General features: G+C 41.9%; 1 long non-coding RNA gene across 2 annotated transcripts in view; it reads right to left on the bottom strand.

Moving 5' to 3' along the window:
* The window catches only part of LOC127002416 (uncharacterized), a 30,095-nt gene extending 17,241 nt beyond the window's left edge, over positions 1–12,854 (bottom strand). For both annotated transcript variants that reach the window (XR_007756209.1, XR_007756198.1), the window contains exon 1: positions 12,730–12,854. This is a non-coding gene — a long non-coding RNA (uncharacterized LOC127002416). The remainder of the gene's footprint in view (positions 1–12,729) is intronic.
* Positions 12,855–14,217: the final 1,363 nt, after the last annotated feature.

Genomic DNA, 14,217 nt, shown 5'->3' on the forward strand with positions numbered 1-14,217 from the left:
CTGCTGAGGCCTTAATTAATAAAGTTATAAGTTTAATGAGGCTTCCGAGTCTAGATTGGTCACGTCGAAGGTCCTAGGATCCATTTTTGCATATAATGTCATTTTTTTCCATCTCCGAGTCCTGGAAGTCTTCTAGGAGGGTCAGGGCTGATAAGGGCGAGGCTGGGCAAGGCGGGGCGGGGTTCCTACCTTGCTACCCACACACGCAGCGGGCATGCAAGATGAGCAGCTGAGTGCCGTCCTCCCGGCCATCATGAGGAAGGGACGATAGATCAGCCTTGCTCTGTCCTTCCCTCCCTTCCTTTCTCGCTGCCCTCGCTCACCGTTGCCAGATTGTCGTACTCGGCCTCTTATGTTTTCCGATTTCCGACCCCAAAACTGTCTCCTCCACTCCAATAACTACATTTATTTATAGATACCGTTGAAAGGTTTAATTATTAGTGTCTTTTTGCTATAGTTAAGTGTCTAAAAACGGTAAATACAATGGTGGGTACGATAATCTGGAAACCGTGCCCTCGCTTCCCTCTCCATCCGTCTCCATTAACATCACCGGGGCACCATATATGTGGCCCCCGCGATGACCCATAATAAACCAGAGCGCTGGATAACCCACACCAGCGTCTAATAACGATACTTACCTAAATAAAGAAACATAACAACGCGGTACTATTCTTAAGTACACTCCGTCACTGAAACTCCATATTAATTTTTTTTTTTTTAGTTCGCGCGATGGTCCGTGATAAACCCGTACAATGGACAAAGATACGCACACACACTAACACACTAACACATCTAGGCAATAAAACACTAATATTCAAGCATACAGACTCTACAACACAATGCAACTCTATTACGTTCAAGGTCACAACCCATACCCAATCGATTCTAAACCCATACTCGACCCGTAGCTACTCAACCCATGCTTAACCATACCCAACCCAAATTCAAACATACCCAACCCATATTCAACCATAGCCAACCCATACTCAATCCACAGTCAACTATACCCAACCCATACCCAACAATACCCAACCCATAGTTAACCATACCCAATCCATAGTCAACCATACCCAACCCATACTCAACCCATACCCATCCCATACTTAACCATACCCAACCCATACTCACCCATACCCAGCCCATAGTCAACCATACCTAACCCATAGTCAACCATACCCAACCCATACTCAACCATACCTAATCCATGCTCAATAAGAACCATCGAAACATCAACACAGAATCAGGAGGCTAAGTAACAAGTTGACTTTTAAACATTATCTCTCAAGTACATTCAACACACCCTTATTAGTATTCTCCAACACACACACAAACACACACACACATCACCGCACGGAAATACACTATAAATACAATCAATACAATACACACTAATAGCACACGGCAGACAAAAGCTTCAAGGCCAAGAACAAGCGACAAAACACTCCTGAAGTTCCTCTCAGCATCTACGTTCACACACTTTTTGGGGGGGTATTTCCGATGTTTTTTTGTTTTTGTTTTCGTTTTTGTCTTAGTCTTGACCTTGCCGCTGCCAACCACACGTACGTCTTTACTTCTTTATGCGAGAGAGAGAGAAAAAGAAACGAGAAAAGAGGAATATAATAAAGTTCTTGTCATTCATAAAAAAGTATCACATGTAAGGGATTGAAAGAGGTTTTGTAACACGCGTGATTAATGGACGATGCTTTTTTTTCTTTTTTTCGATTGTTAGCCTACTACCCTTATGCATGACCTTCCTCGGCATCCTCTTCCCACTTCTCGCATCTCTTCTCTTCTAACTTTTCCTATTTGCTACTTCTCCTTCTCTTCCTCCTCTTCTCCCACTCTACCTCTTTCCTATGCTCCTTCTCTGATCTCGTTTCCTGCTTGCTTCTCCCTTTCCTTCTGTTAACCTCCCTCCTTCTCTATTTCTTTACTTATCTCTTCTTCTGTAGTACTTTATTACACTAACTTTCTTCATCTTGCTATACGCTACATCTTTATTTTTTTCCTTTCTTCCTTCTCTTTCCACTTTCTCTCGTTTATATGCCACGCTTTCAGCTTAATTATTGTCCTTTTGTTTTCATTTCCTATCTTTCCCCTGACTTTTCCCTTTCTTTCCCTTCTTTTTTCACTCTCCTCTGCTCTATGGTTAGGTCCCTCGGCTTCCCCTCACCTATTTCCTTCTCCTTTCTGTCCTCTTTTCATTATCTGTCTTTCTTATTGGTTCTTTCTCTGTCTTTCCCTTCTTTCATATTTCAATTTCCTTTCTTCCTTCCTCTCCACGTCAGACCCCCAGCGAGCGATCAACACATCACCAGAACAGCTCAATATCTATGTCAGTCTCCGCTATAGACCATTCACTCCACCGTTTCCGTTCACTCCGCCGTTCGCTCCGCTCGTCTACTCCGCATCAACTTCAGCGGTCAATAAATGCGCAGTAATAATATCCTGCCATCTTTTGTATGTTCGGTGGCGCTGCGGTAACGGTGAACCTCCGCACTCCGTTTTCTTTTTACTTTCAAACAGGCGATGGGGTTACTTTACTTCTTTTTACTATCAAGCCAGGGCGCGGTTAGGTTAGCTGTGATGTTACGTGGATGTTGGGTAATTGTTTGTTTGTGTTCATTGTTTTTTTTTTCTCTCTTCTTCGTTAAACTTTGGCGTTATTTCTCTATTATTGGTCTGGTTGTCCATTTGTTAGTGTGGTTTATTTTCTTCGTCTCTCTCTCTCTCTCTCTCTCTCTCTCTCTCTCTCTCTCTCTCTCTCTCTCTCTCTCTCAGGCACGCGAAATCAAATATCAAGGTCAAAGAGAGAGAGAGAGAGAGAGAGAGAAATAAAGCAAGGAATCTGGTTTCGGTAACTGCTGTCTCACCTTTCGTCACAGATCCAGGATGATCATCTCTCTCTCTCTCTCTCTCTCTCTCTCTCTCTCTCTCTCTCTCTCTCTCTCTCTCTCTCTCTCTCTCATTATTATTTATCCTTCTTTAACCCTTTTCTCGTCTACTTCCTTCTTTCCTTCCTTTTTCTCTTCTTTCTCTCTTTCCTTTTTTCCGTTATTTCTACTAACACTCCTCTCTCTCCCCTTTCTTTCCTCCACATCATTCTTCTCTCCATCCTGATCCTTTCTTCCATCTATGATCTATTAACTTCCATATATATCCTTAAATCTGTAAAACTCCTTTCCTTCCTTTCTTCCTTTCTTCAATCTTCAAAACTTCTTACCTTCCATTTTTCCTTCTGCCCTCTGATAGATCATTTCCTTACTTATTACTGTTATCATCATTACTATATTTTCTTGGTAGTTTCTTCTCCCTTTTTCTTGCCTTCCTCCCCTCCTTCAAGATTCACTCATTTCTTTCCCTACTACTATTATCATTATTACTAGGTTTTCATGATAGTCTCTTCTCCCTTTTTCTTGCCTTCCTCCCTTCCTTCAAGATTCACTCATTTCTTTCCTTACTACACTATCATTATTACTAGGTTTTCATGATAGTTTCTTCTCCCTTTTTCTTGCCTTCCTCCCTTCCTTCAAGATTCACTCATTTCTTTCCTTACTACAATTATCATTATTACTAGGTTTTCATGATAGTCTCTTCTCCCTTTTTCTTGCCTTCCTCCCTTCCTTCAAGACTCGCTCCATCTTCATTCCCTGCGTCTCATTTTTCTTTCGTTCTGACAGACAACGAAGCAAGAAATACAAAAAGTTGCATCAAGATGAGCCGAGGGATGCAACTGATACCTGGCCAAAGAAGAAAAAAACAAGACGACGTGAATCAAGCATAACAGGAGGTAGGAAGAAAAAAACTTGGAGCGTATCAAGCATAACAGGAAAATATGAAAAAAATTAAACAACTCGCCATAACGGAGGTGGTGGTAGTGGTGCTGAAACGGTATAAACAGGTATAAGAAATGAAAACAGGTAAATGAATACGCGATTATATATACATGTAAGTGAAATATAAATGTAGATACAAATATAAATACTGGAACACACGGGGACGATCTATAAACAACAAAAAAACATGATAATTAGCCAAAAAAAAAAAATAAATAACAGGTAAAAGAATAAGCGAATATATAAATGGAAGTGAAATACAGGCTTGAATATGAATGCAAATACGAATGTGAATACTGAAATACCTAGCAGACGATCCACACACACACACACACACACACACACACACACACACACACACACACTAAAAAAAATAGAAATGGATGTAGAAAGAAAATTAAACAGGGAGATGGAAGGGAAGACGAGAAGAAACAGAAAATAAGACCTGAAACAACCCCCTCATTCTCTCTCTCTCTCTCTCTCTCTCTCTCTCTCTCTCTCTCTCTCTCTCTCTCTCTCTCTCTCTCTCTCTCTCTCTCTCTCTCTCTCTCTCTCTCTCTCTCTCTCTCTCTCTCTCTCTCTCTCTCTCTCTCTCATTGTTCCTGGTGACCCACTGACCTCTGCCTCCACCACCTCCACCTCGTCCACTCTCTTTATTCACCTCCAGGAAAGATCTGAGCCTAAAAATATCCCACGCGGAACACAGGCAGAAAAGGTGAGTCTGAGAAAGGTATAAAAAATGCTTCTACACGTTTCACACTGTTTTAGGAGTGTGGTGAATGCTTGGGAGTGACGGGGTGGGTGCGTGAATGAGTGAATGTATGAGTGAATGATGAAATAATGAAGGAAGGAAGGAATGTACTATGGAATGAAATGAATGAATGAATGAATGGTGGAATGAAGTAAAAAACGAAATGAATGAACTAACGAAAGAAATGAATGGATGAGTGAATGGCTTATGGAATGAATGAATGAATGAGGGAAAGAAGGAATGAAGAAACTTATGAATGAAATGAATAAATGAATGAATGAATAAATGATACCAAGAATAAATGAGGTAAGAGCGAAAAGAAAAACAAATAAAAAAAGACATATAGCCGACGTTAAATAACCAACAACAACAACAACAAAAACAAAAAACAACTGAAAGGAAAAAACAACAACAATCCGAATAAGACAAAGATAAAAGACTCAATAATAACGAGAAGTATATATGAATAAGCTTAATGAGGCGCCTCCTTGTATGTCTCTATGTATGTATGTATGTATGTATGTATGTATGTACCTATCTATCTATCTATCTATCTATCTATATACAGTAATCTATGTTTGCTTTACCTTACTTTCCGCGTGTTTGTTATCTATGTATGTTTGTCATCTATGTATGTATATATGTACCTATCTATCTATCTATCTATCTGCAGTGCTCTATGTTTTCTTTGCTCTTTTTTCCGCGTGTTTGTCGACCTTGCTGCGCGTGGAGGGCCGGAGCGACAGTGACCTTTAGCGCGGATACTCTTACGAGGTTGTGGTGGACGAGGGTACGAAGGGACAGAGAGCCAGGAGGGTGGGAGGGAGAGGATGTGAGAATGATCGAGAAACTGAGTGAAGGAGGAACAGCAGAAGGGGGAGGAGAGAGACAGACATGGATATCGAGAAGCAGAGAAACAAATGATAAAAGTGAGGACTGATGAAAGACGAAAGGAGAGAGAGATAAACTAAATATGACGCAGACAGACGTGAGGATAGTGAGGTAGAGGAACAGGAGATAAAAGATAGGAGGCATGGAGGAAAAGAAAGAAGGAAAGAGAGGAAAACAGAAGAGCATACAAAACGGGGGATCAAGGTAGAGGAACAAGGGAGAAGGAAAGGGTTGAAGGAAAGACGAAAGGAGGGAAAGAAATGGAATGAGGAGGAGACAGAAGGAGGGATAGAGGCAAAGATACAGGAGATAAAAGGAAGGACGGAAGAAGGGAGAGTGAGACGTGAATGATGAATACTTCTGAGTGGATGAAGTTGAGTGCAAGAAAATGGATTGAGGCGGAAGAGTGTGGGTCAACAGAAGAGGATGATTGGTGTTTCTTGCATGCACATTAAAGTAGGTACTAATGGTGGACTTTGAGAAACAGACAGAAAGGGGCGTGGCTGGATGACTGATGGACTCGTTGGCTGACTGACTGACTGACTGACTGACTACTGGCTGGCTGATTGAATGAATGAATGAATGGTTGACTTATTGACTGACTGACTGACTGACTGACTGATTGATTGAATGAATGAATGAATGGTTGACTTAATGACTGACTGACTGACTTACTGTGACTTGGTTGCCTGCTGGACTGATTGTGAAAGTATAAAGAGGGGGGGGGGGGGGGGGCCGGGTTGGGGTCTAGGTAGGGAGGTCTTATTTAGCTGGTGTGGACTAGCTTACCTTTTTTCTCTCTCTCCTTCTACTGACTAGCCTTGACACCTGCGAGAGTGGCAATTCTAAAGGACTTAATACCTCCTCCTACCTGAGCTTCCGTGCGTATAGGCCTACCTGGTGTTGATTTACGCTTTTTCATTTACTCTCTCTCTCTCTCTCTCTCTCTCTCTCTCTCTCTCTCTCTCTCTCTCTCTCTCTCTCTCTCTCTCTCTCTCTCTCTCTATCTATCTATCTATCTATCAAGTTCTTCGTTAATATCTATCTTCTTCCGTTCTCTCTCTTCCTTCCTTCGAAAAATGACCACGAAAAATCATCTACAGTTTCCTTATCATGTTCTTTTCTATCTTTCTCTTTTCAGTTCTCGATTCCCCGTCAACAGGAAGGTTTAATAGAGGCACGTAAGCTTTTAGTGCTTCAGGGTCACTCTTTCGCTCGCTCTTCGCCAATCCGGGTTTCGCAAAGGTCGTCCTTCCTACCTGCTCTCGACTTCCTTTCCAATCAATATTCTTTTCGCGTCCGAGTATTTAAAACAAGGTCAGTGAAACGAAATAAAATATAATAAAATGACCCGTAACAATGTAATAATGTTATAAAGTGAGGAAAAATAGCTAAATGCCGCTTCTAAATGTAATGAAATGATACGAGGGAAATCTAGCTAAATGCCTCTTCTAAGGGTAAAGGTAAAAGTGAGTGTATACGCTATAGGTGCGCGTGGCTGCGGTGCTCATCTCCGTACCTTTGGCCCTTTGAGCATGTGGTAGGAAAGATCCCATTACCCGGGCCAATGTGAAATCCTGGATTGCCACAGTTTACCTTCCCCAGGTTTTCCCAGGTATCGACTTACCGACCAGCCCGAATGGGAGGATAAACAGCTGGGTGAGATGCACGCCGACTGTCTGGGCAAGGATTCAAACCCGGACCCGCGGAGCCGTAGTCTGGCACGATGTTATAAAATGAGGAAAAACTAGCTAAATGCCGCTTCTAAATGTAATAAAAAGAGACGAGGGAAACATGGCTAAATGCCGCTGATAAATGTGATAAAAATGATGCGAGGGAAATATGGCTAAAAGCCGCTCCTAAATGTGATAAAATGAGACAAGGGAAATTTAGCTAAAGCCGCTAATAAGTGTAATAAAACGATGCGAGGGAAATATAGCTAAATGTCGCTAATAAATGTGATAAAATGAGACAAGGGAAATATAGATAAATGCCGCTTCTAAATGTAATGACCCGATGCAAGGGAAATATAGATAAATGCCGCTTCTAAATGTAATGACCCGACTCAAGGAAAATATAGATAAATGCCGCTTCTAAATGCAATGACCCGACGCAAGGGAAATATAGATAAATGCCGCTAATAAGTGTAATGAAACGATTCAAGGAAATATACAGATAAATGCTGCTTTTAAAAGTTAATAATTGGGTATGATAAAGGAAAGAGTCGATCTGTTTCCTGTATGAGCTGTCGTCCTCATCTTGAAAGGTCTAAAGGCGCAGGAACGAAAGAAAAAAATAACTAATGGCAGACTTTCACTTTTCCTTTAAACTCATTTCCTTGAGAGTCTCGGAAGCACGATCACAGTTCCTTAAGAGAATTAATACTTTTTTTGTCTTTCTGGAAATAAAATATCGGCTTATCATTACTTTGCTGGTGGTGGTGTGGTGTTTCTTACTTTCACTGCGATAACTGACACAAGCTTCCTTTAATATGCCTTTTTTCTCTCTTTTTAAATATGTTTCTCCGGGTCTCGGGTGCAGGAACATAGTTTTCTTAATTTACGTGTTTTTCTTCGTCTTTCCGAAATCAAATATCAGTTCCTCGTTACTCGTCGGTTTTAGTTTAATTTTTCCGGAGGTCGGCAAAGGCAACCTCAACTTAAAAATAACATTACCCCACAAAAAAGTTACCAACAAATGAAAAGAAAAAAAATCACCTATGGATGTTTCTGAATCTGCCGTAACATAGGGCAAAATTTCTTCCTAGTGTACACTTTAACAGCACGACACTATCTTAAAATATTTATCTCATGGTTCTCTTCGCTTCCTCCTTCCCCTCCTCACTGTCTCATCATTCTTCGTCTCGTCCTTTTTATTATGTGACACCGACAATGTATCACCAAGAACATTTCACTTACGGGTCTCTCCTTTTCCCCCCTTCACCTCCCTCCCATTTTTCCTTTCTTATCCCATTTTCTCTTACCCATTTTCTTTTACCCATCTCAGCTACTCTTAATGGCCGCGGCACAGCCTTCATTCATACGCTAATGAACGATGACTCGCCGCAACGAACATTCCTCCGCGTCATTTACCAAACATCTGAGGGGCAAGAAGTAGCGCCTATCGTGGCCTACCTTGATATATTGCTTCACTTTACTTCGCTTCCGACCACCGATGCTAGGTTATCGTACTCAAGAGCATAGTATTTACCGGTTTCTGACGCCTAACTATTGCCAAGAGACATCAGGATCTAACTCTTTTAACGATAACCATAAATTTGTTTCGTTATTGGGGCCCGGAAGACAGTTTTGGGGTAGGGAGTCGCCGAGTCGGGAAATATAAGCAGCTGAGTACGACAATCTGGCAACGTTGCAAGTTCCGACCCTTTCTTATCTGAGAGAGGAGAAGAAAGAGATGACCTCGTGCGCCTTATACTATATACTTCAGAGTCAAAAGATCGTACAATGTTTCAAAAGTCTCAATCGTTCGGTGCTTCATGGATAGCTTCAAAAGTTGACAAAGTTCGTACAAGAGAGCTTAAAAGATTACAAAGTTCATTAATGTGGAGCGGTGGGAGGTATGCGCTCTTAGGACTGTTTTGCTTCAAGAACCAGAGTATGGCCTTCGTTGGCGAGGGCAAAAAACACAAAAACTATGCGAGTGAGCGTGGCAGGGTTGATGGACGGACAAGGCCAGAAGGGAGGCAGGGGTCTTGTTAGGCCTAGGCAAGGGGAAGGGGAAGGTGAGGAGGTAGAATGGTTTGTTTTTTCTTTGAATGGGAGGGAGACAGGTAAGGAGAAGGTAACAATTGCGATACCTACATCACAAGGAGGTAACTTTTTAACCCTTATGAATATAGAAGGCGAAGAAAACAGTCCGAGGGATGGATATAAAGTTACAGACAGACATAATGATACCTACTTGAAGGGCGGGAGGTTAGGCAAAGGTAGCGATTACGATACATCAGTCACAGCAACTTTTTTAACCTTATAAATAAAAATGATGAGGTAAACTGTATGAGTGAAGGACATACAGTTACAGACACATAAAGGGAGGGAGGGAGAAAGAAAGGGAAGAAGATCAAGATTAAGCTTCATATAAAATGGTAATGTGTCCAAGAAGACGAAAGGATAGACAGCGGGAGGGGTAGAACAGAATGGATAGATGGAGGGAGGGAAGGATGAAAAGAGGAAGGCGATGAAAGCGAAATAAAGACGAGATAAAGTAAAGAATTGGCGAAGAGAATGGGAGAAAGGGAAAGAGAATGAATGAAAACAGGGCAAGGAAAAGGCATGGAGAGTAAATATAAGCCAGTTGAAAGGAATGAAGGGGTATGGAGAGGCGAGGGTGAAAGAAAAAAAGGGGACATGAAAAAGAGGAGGAGGAGGATGGCAAGAGACAAGAAGCGAACGTAAGATATAAAGCGACGAACGTAATGAGAGTGAAGATGAAGAATGCGAAGATAAGAGACAAAAGCGAACGTAATGAATGGAGCAGAGAGAAGTAAAAAGGTAAGATATAAAAAGACGAACGCAATGAAAGTAAAGATGAAGAATGCAAAGATAAGAGACAAGAAGCGAACGTAATGAAAGTAAAGATGAAGAATTCGAAGATAGAGACAAGAAGCGAACGTAATGAATGAAGCAGAGAGGAGTAAGAAGTTAACATATAAAAAGACAAACGTAATGAAAGTAAAGATGAAAAATACGAAGATAAGAGACAAGAAGCGAACGTAATGAAAGTAAAGATGAAGAATTCGAAGATAAGAGACAAGAAGCGAACGTAATGAACGGAGCAGAGAGGAAGGGTACGAAGGTGAGAGTTAAGACGAACGTAGCGAAATGTGAGGAAGACATAACTGAAGGGAAGAATGGACTGGGAAACAGGACACGCCAAGGTCTGTCTGCGTGTCACGGAGAACACTTACGTAATGAAGACAGGAAGAGAGTCATTAGTAACCTCAGACCATTGGTACTTAACAGCCACGGTACCACAGACAAAAGGAGAGAGACACAGACAAGCAGACAAACAGAAATAGCGATTATGTATATATTTTCAAGAGTCCTTATCGGTGAATTGTATCTATCTGACCTTTGCCAAATGAAAAATGAAGTAAAATCCAAACGAAATCACACATACACACACAAAAAAAAAGTGCAGGAGGACTTGTGTTTAGTGTGAAATGGATAAACAACAGACAAGAACAACAACAAAAACAAACACTACTCCTTCACCTCTGACCACATACCTCTCACACAACCAAAGCCTCCTCCTCCTCCTCCTCCTCTTCCTCCCTCCACAGCCACACCCCCTCCTGGCCTTCGCGCTGGGGCCCAATCCTCGCCACACCCCCCACACTAGCTCAGGTATGAAGGAGGTGACACTTTTTCTGCTACTACGCTTAATCTTCACCGGGCCACACCTCAAACTCAGCCACACTAGATACCTGGCCATACCTCTTGCCTGACCACACTGACCATATTTGTAGTCGAGCCCTATTTTTCGTGCTACCGCGTATCATTATCGCTACCTGACCACATCCTTGCCACATCTCCTACCTGGAAGCCCTATATACCTGGTTATACTGATTATTCGGCCACATTACTCATCAAGCCGTAATTTTTGGTTGTTCTGCTTTCAAACTTCCCGTGCCCACAACTTTCATTAGGCTGTATCACAATCCTGAGCGTAACCTTTACTTAGCCAGACTACAAACCTAACCACACATGTAATCTAGCCACATTCCTTCTGTAGCCACATCCTGAAGAATACCACACCATCTATACTCATCTTACCACATCTTACTGTCAGACTTTCCACCTAAGCCATATTGCTGCTCATCAACAATCATCATTCCATCCACAGCACTGATACTAGCCACATGTCGCCCTGCCTACTCCAGCACTTCCGGTATCTCCAAAAAGGATTCGTTACATATGTTACGTCTAAGATCATTTCGGATTCACCTATGCCTCTGCAACACGATCTCCATAAAGGTAAGTATAAACATATTCAACTTCTCAGAATATTCCAGATGATCTCTTTCACCCTAACTTCTCCAACACAATTTCAATAAAGCTTTTCGTAACATATTTTACTTCTAAGAACACTCCAGACTCTCTTTCATCCTGCTTTTGCCAATATCATCTCCATAATGCCATCCGTCTCACCCTTTTAGCCTCGTTTTCATTTTCTGCTCCTCCATGCCCAAAACGACACGAACACCAACGCCCAGTGACCTTCCAGCTACACTTATCCACTTTTTATTCTATTTTACAGACATGAGAGAATATATATAGAAGTGACGAAGAAGGATAAGAAAATGAACGCCAGAGGAGGAGTGCAAGTTAAGCATTATTCCATCTTAGTTTCTTTTATGTGGGTGGTTACTTTCCACGCTTTAAACGCACGAATCACCGAGAAATTACAAGAGTGTTTTTAGAGACGAGTGTCATGTGTCGAGCTGCACTTTGCCCCAGCGTCCTTCTCGGCTTCTTTAGCTCCAAAGATCAAGTCGGGGCGTGGTATCCGGGTTGTTAAGAGTTACACACTTTCCCAGGTTTTCCCCAGGGACCCAATTACAGACCAATCAGCTGTGGAGGTCGAGTAACTGACTTGATTAGTAGGCAGGTAAGGGAAGAGGGAGGGAGAAAGGGAAAGCAGGTTATATGCTCTTCTCCGAACTGAGCTGATCTAAAAACTATTCTTCCCCAAACATGAAAAAAAATATATATGTACATTTTCTTCCACACACGAGGACGGTGCAAGCGCAAAGACAAGGAAAATGAAATGAAATCAACCTAAATCTATCAAAACAGATTAACGAGGACGGTGCAAGCGCAAAGACAAGGAAAATGAAATGAAATCAACCTAAATCTATCAAAACAGATTAACGTAAATAGATGAATATACAAATGCATTAACAGGAAGTCCACCAGCATCCACACCCACTGACCAACGTTACCAGATTGTCGTACTTGGCGTATTGTTTTTGCCGATTTCTGACCAAAAACTATCGCACCCGCAAAGATAACGCTATGCATTTATAATTATTGTTAAAATCGGTAATTATTGATGCTCTTTTTTGCAATATATATGGGCCAGAAACCGGAAAATACAATGTTATGCGTACGATAATCTGGTAACGTTGCCACTGACCAGCATCCCTCAGAAGGTAAGGAGCAAACAAATCACTGGAAGGAAAGAAAGCTAATACTGGCTAGTGGCTGACTGTCTGACCACACGACTGACCTTGGCCAGCAGCAGCATCACCTGGCCGCGGGACGCCCTGGGAAGAACCTGGACACACCAAACCCGCTGCCACCTTCTGGGCCACCTGTGTGCTCGTCGGCTTGCCCACGTCACTGCCTGCTGGAGAGATAAGAAGCCAATGTTGAATGAGGTGAGTAATGAGGCTTGGGGATAATCTGAAACGATGTATAAAAGAGGATGTCAAATGATTAAACGGTGCTATAGCGATTTATTTTTGTCCTTGAGGTACTGTACTGTAGAGAGAGATAAAAATGAAGCTTATAAAGATGTTGATATAATGATAACGATGGCGATAATGATGGCTAAAAAAAAGGAGATGGAAAATGGTAACATACAAACACAGTTGATGATGATAATGGAAGAGGAAGGGGATAAAACGAGAGAGAAGATAGAAGATAGAAGATAGAAGAAAGAAGAAGAAAAAAGAAGAACATACAAGTACACAAATGTAAAATATATAATGAAATCAGGCAGTTTATGAGGAAGCCGTTCGTTTTAGTGCCCGAACGTGTTGCAAGATCTTTCCCGCCGGCAATACAACAGGAAAGGATGCACAAGGCTATGAGATGCCAGTCGACCTACACCTGATAGTTCCTGTGAGCCAGTCAGCTAGTCACCATCTGTCCTCCCTATCCATAAACCGATCTAACGGATTCTAAACTCCACTGGAAACGTTCAATCGTATTTTTTTTTACAGCAAAGGAGACAGATCAAGGGCTTAAAAAAAGAGAAAACAATAATGAAAAAAAAGCCCGCTACTTACTGCCCTACTATTTACTTCCATTTATTGCACATCTGCTTGATTTGCTCCCATCACCCACTGCCATATTTGTACATCAGTTTTTGCCTTTTTCTTTACTGAATGAAACGGATTCGATCTGTATCCATTGCTGCGGCTCATACCATATTTGTTTAAAGTGTAAGTACTTCATCTAAAACCCTCTTGCTAATTGGTCCATTTTAATACGTCAATTCGGACACCAAGCGGTCTACATTTCAAAACCCACAGATTAAACCTCTTCAGTCTCTTTTAAAAATGTGGGAAAGAGACAATCTGCTATAATGTCCAACCCTCCCGTCTGGCCACTGAGTGCAACAAAAAGAACACGAAGGTTACAGAACATCGCGCGTAACATAACAAACGAAAGAAGCGTAGAAACTTCAACAGGACAGAAGGTAATAAGTAAGTTTTTAGGAATACAAACCAACATAACAACCACTAGAGGGCAGCACAATGACGATGGGGAAGACGGATATGCAGAAAAGGAGGCGCAGGAAATGATGAAAGCAATGAAGAAGCATGCAAGAAAGAAAAAATACTGATGAAGAGGAGGAGAAGCAGGAGGAGGAGGAGGAGGAGGAGAAAGAGGAGGGGCAGCAGACGTCCCTGGTACATCTTTTGGGACGAACGCGTAGGACTGGTCAGGTGGGTCGTCCCTGCCCGAAACTGGGTATGCATGTGTGTGT

The sequence above is a fragment of the Eriocheir sinensis genome, chromosome 2, assembly GCF_024679095.1.
Source record: "Eriocheir sinensis breed Jianghai 21 chromosome 2, ASM2467909v1, whole genome shotgun sequence".
NCBI lineage: Eukaryota > Metazoa > Arthropoda > Malacostraca > Decapoda > Varunidae > Eriocheir > Eriocheir sinensis.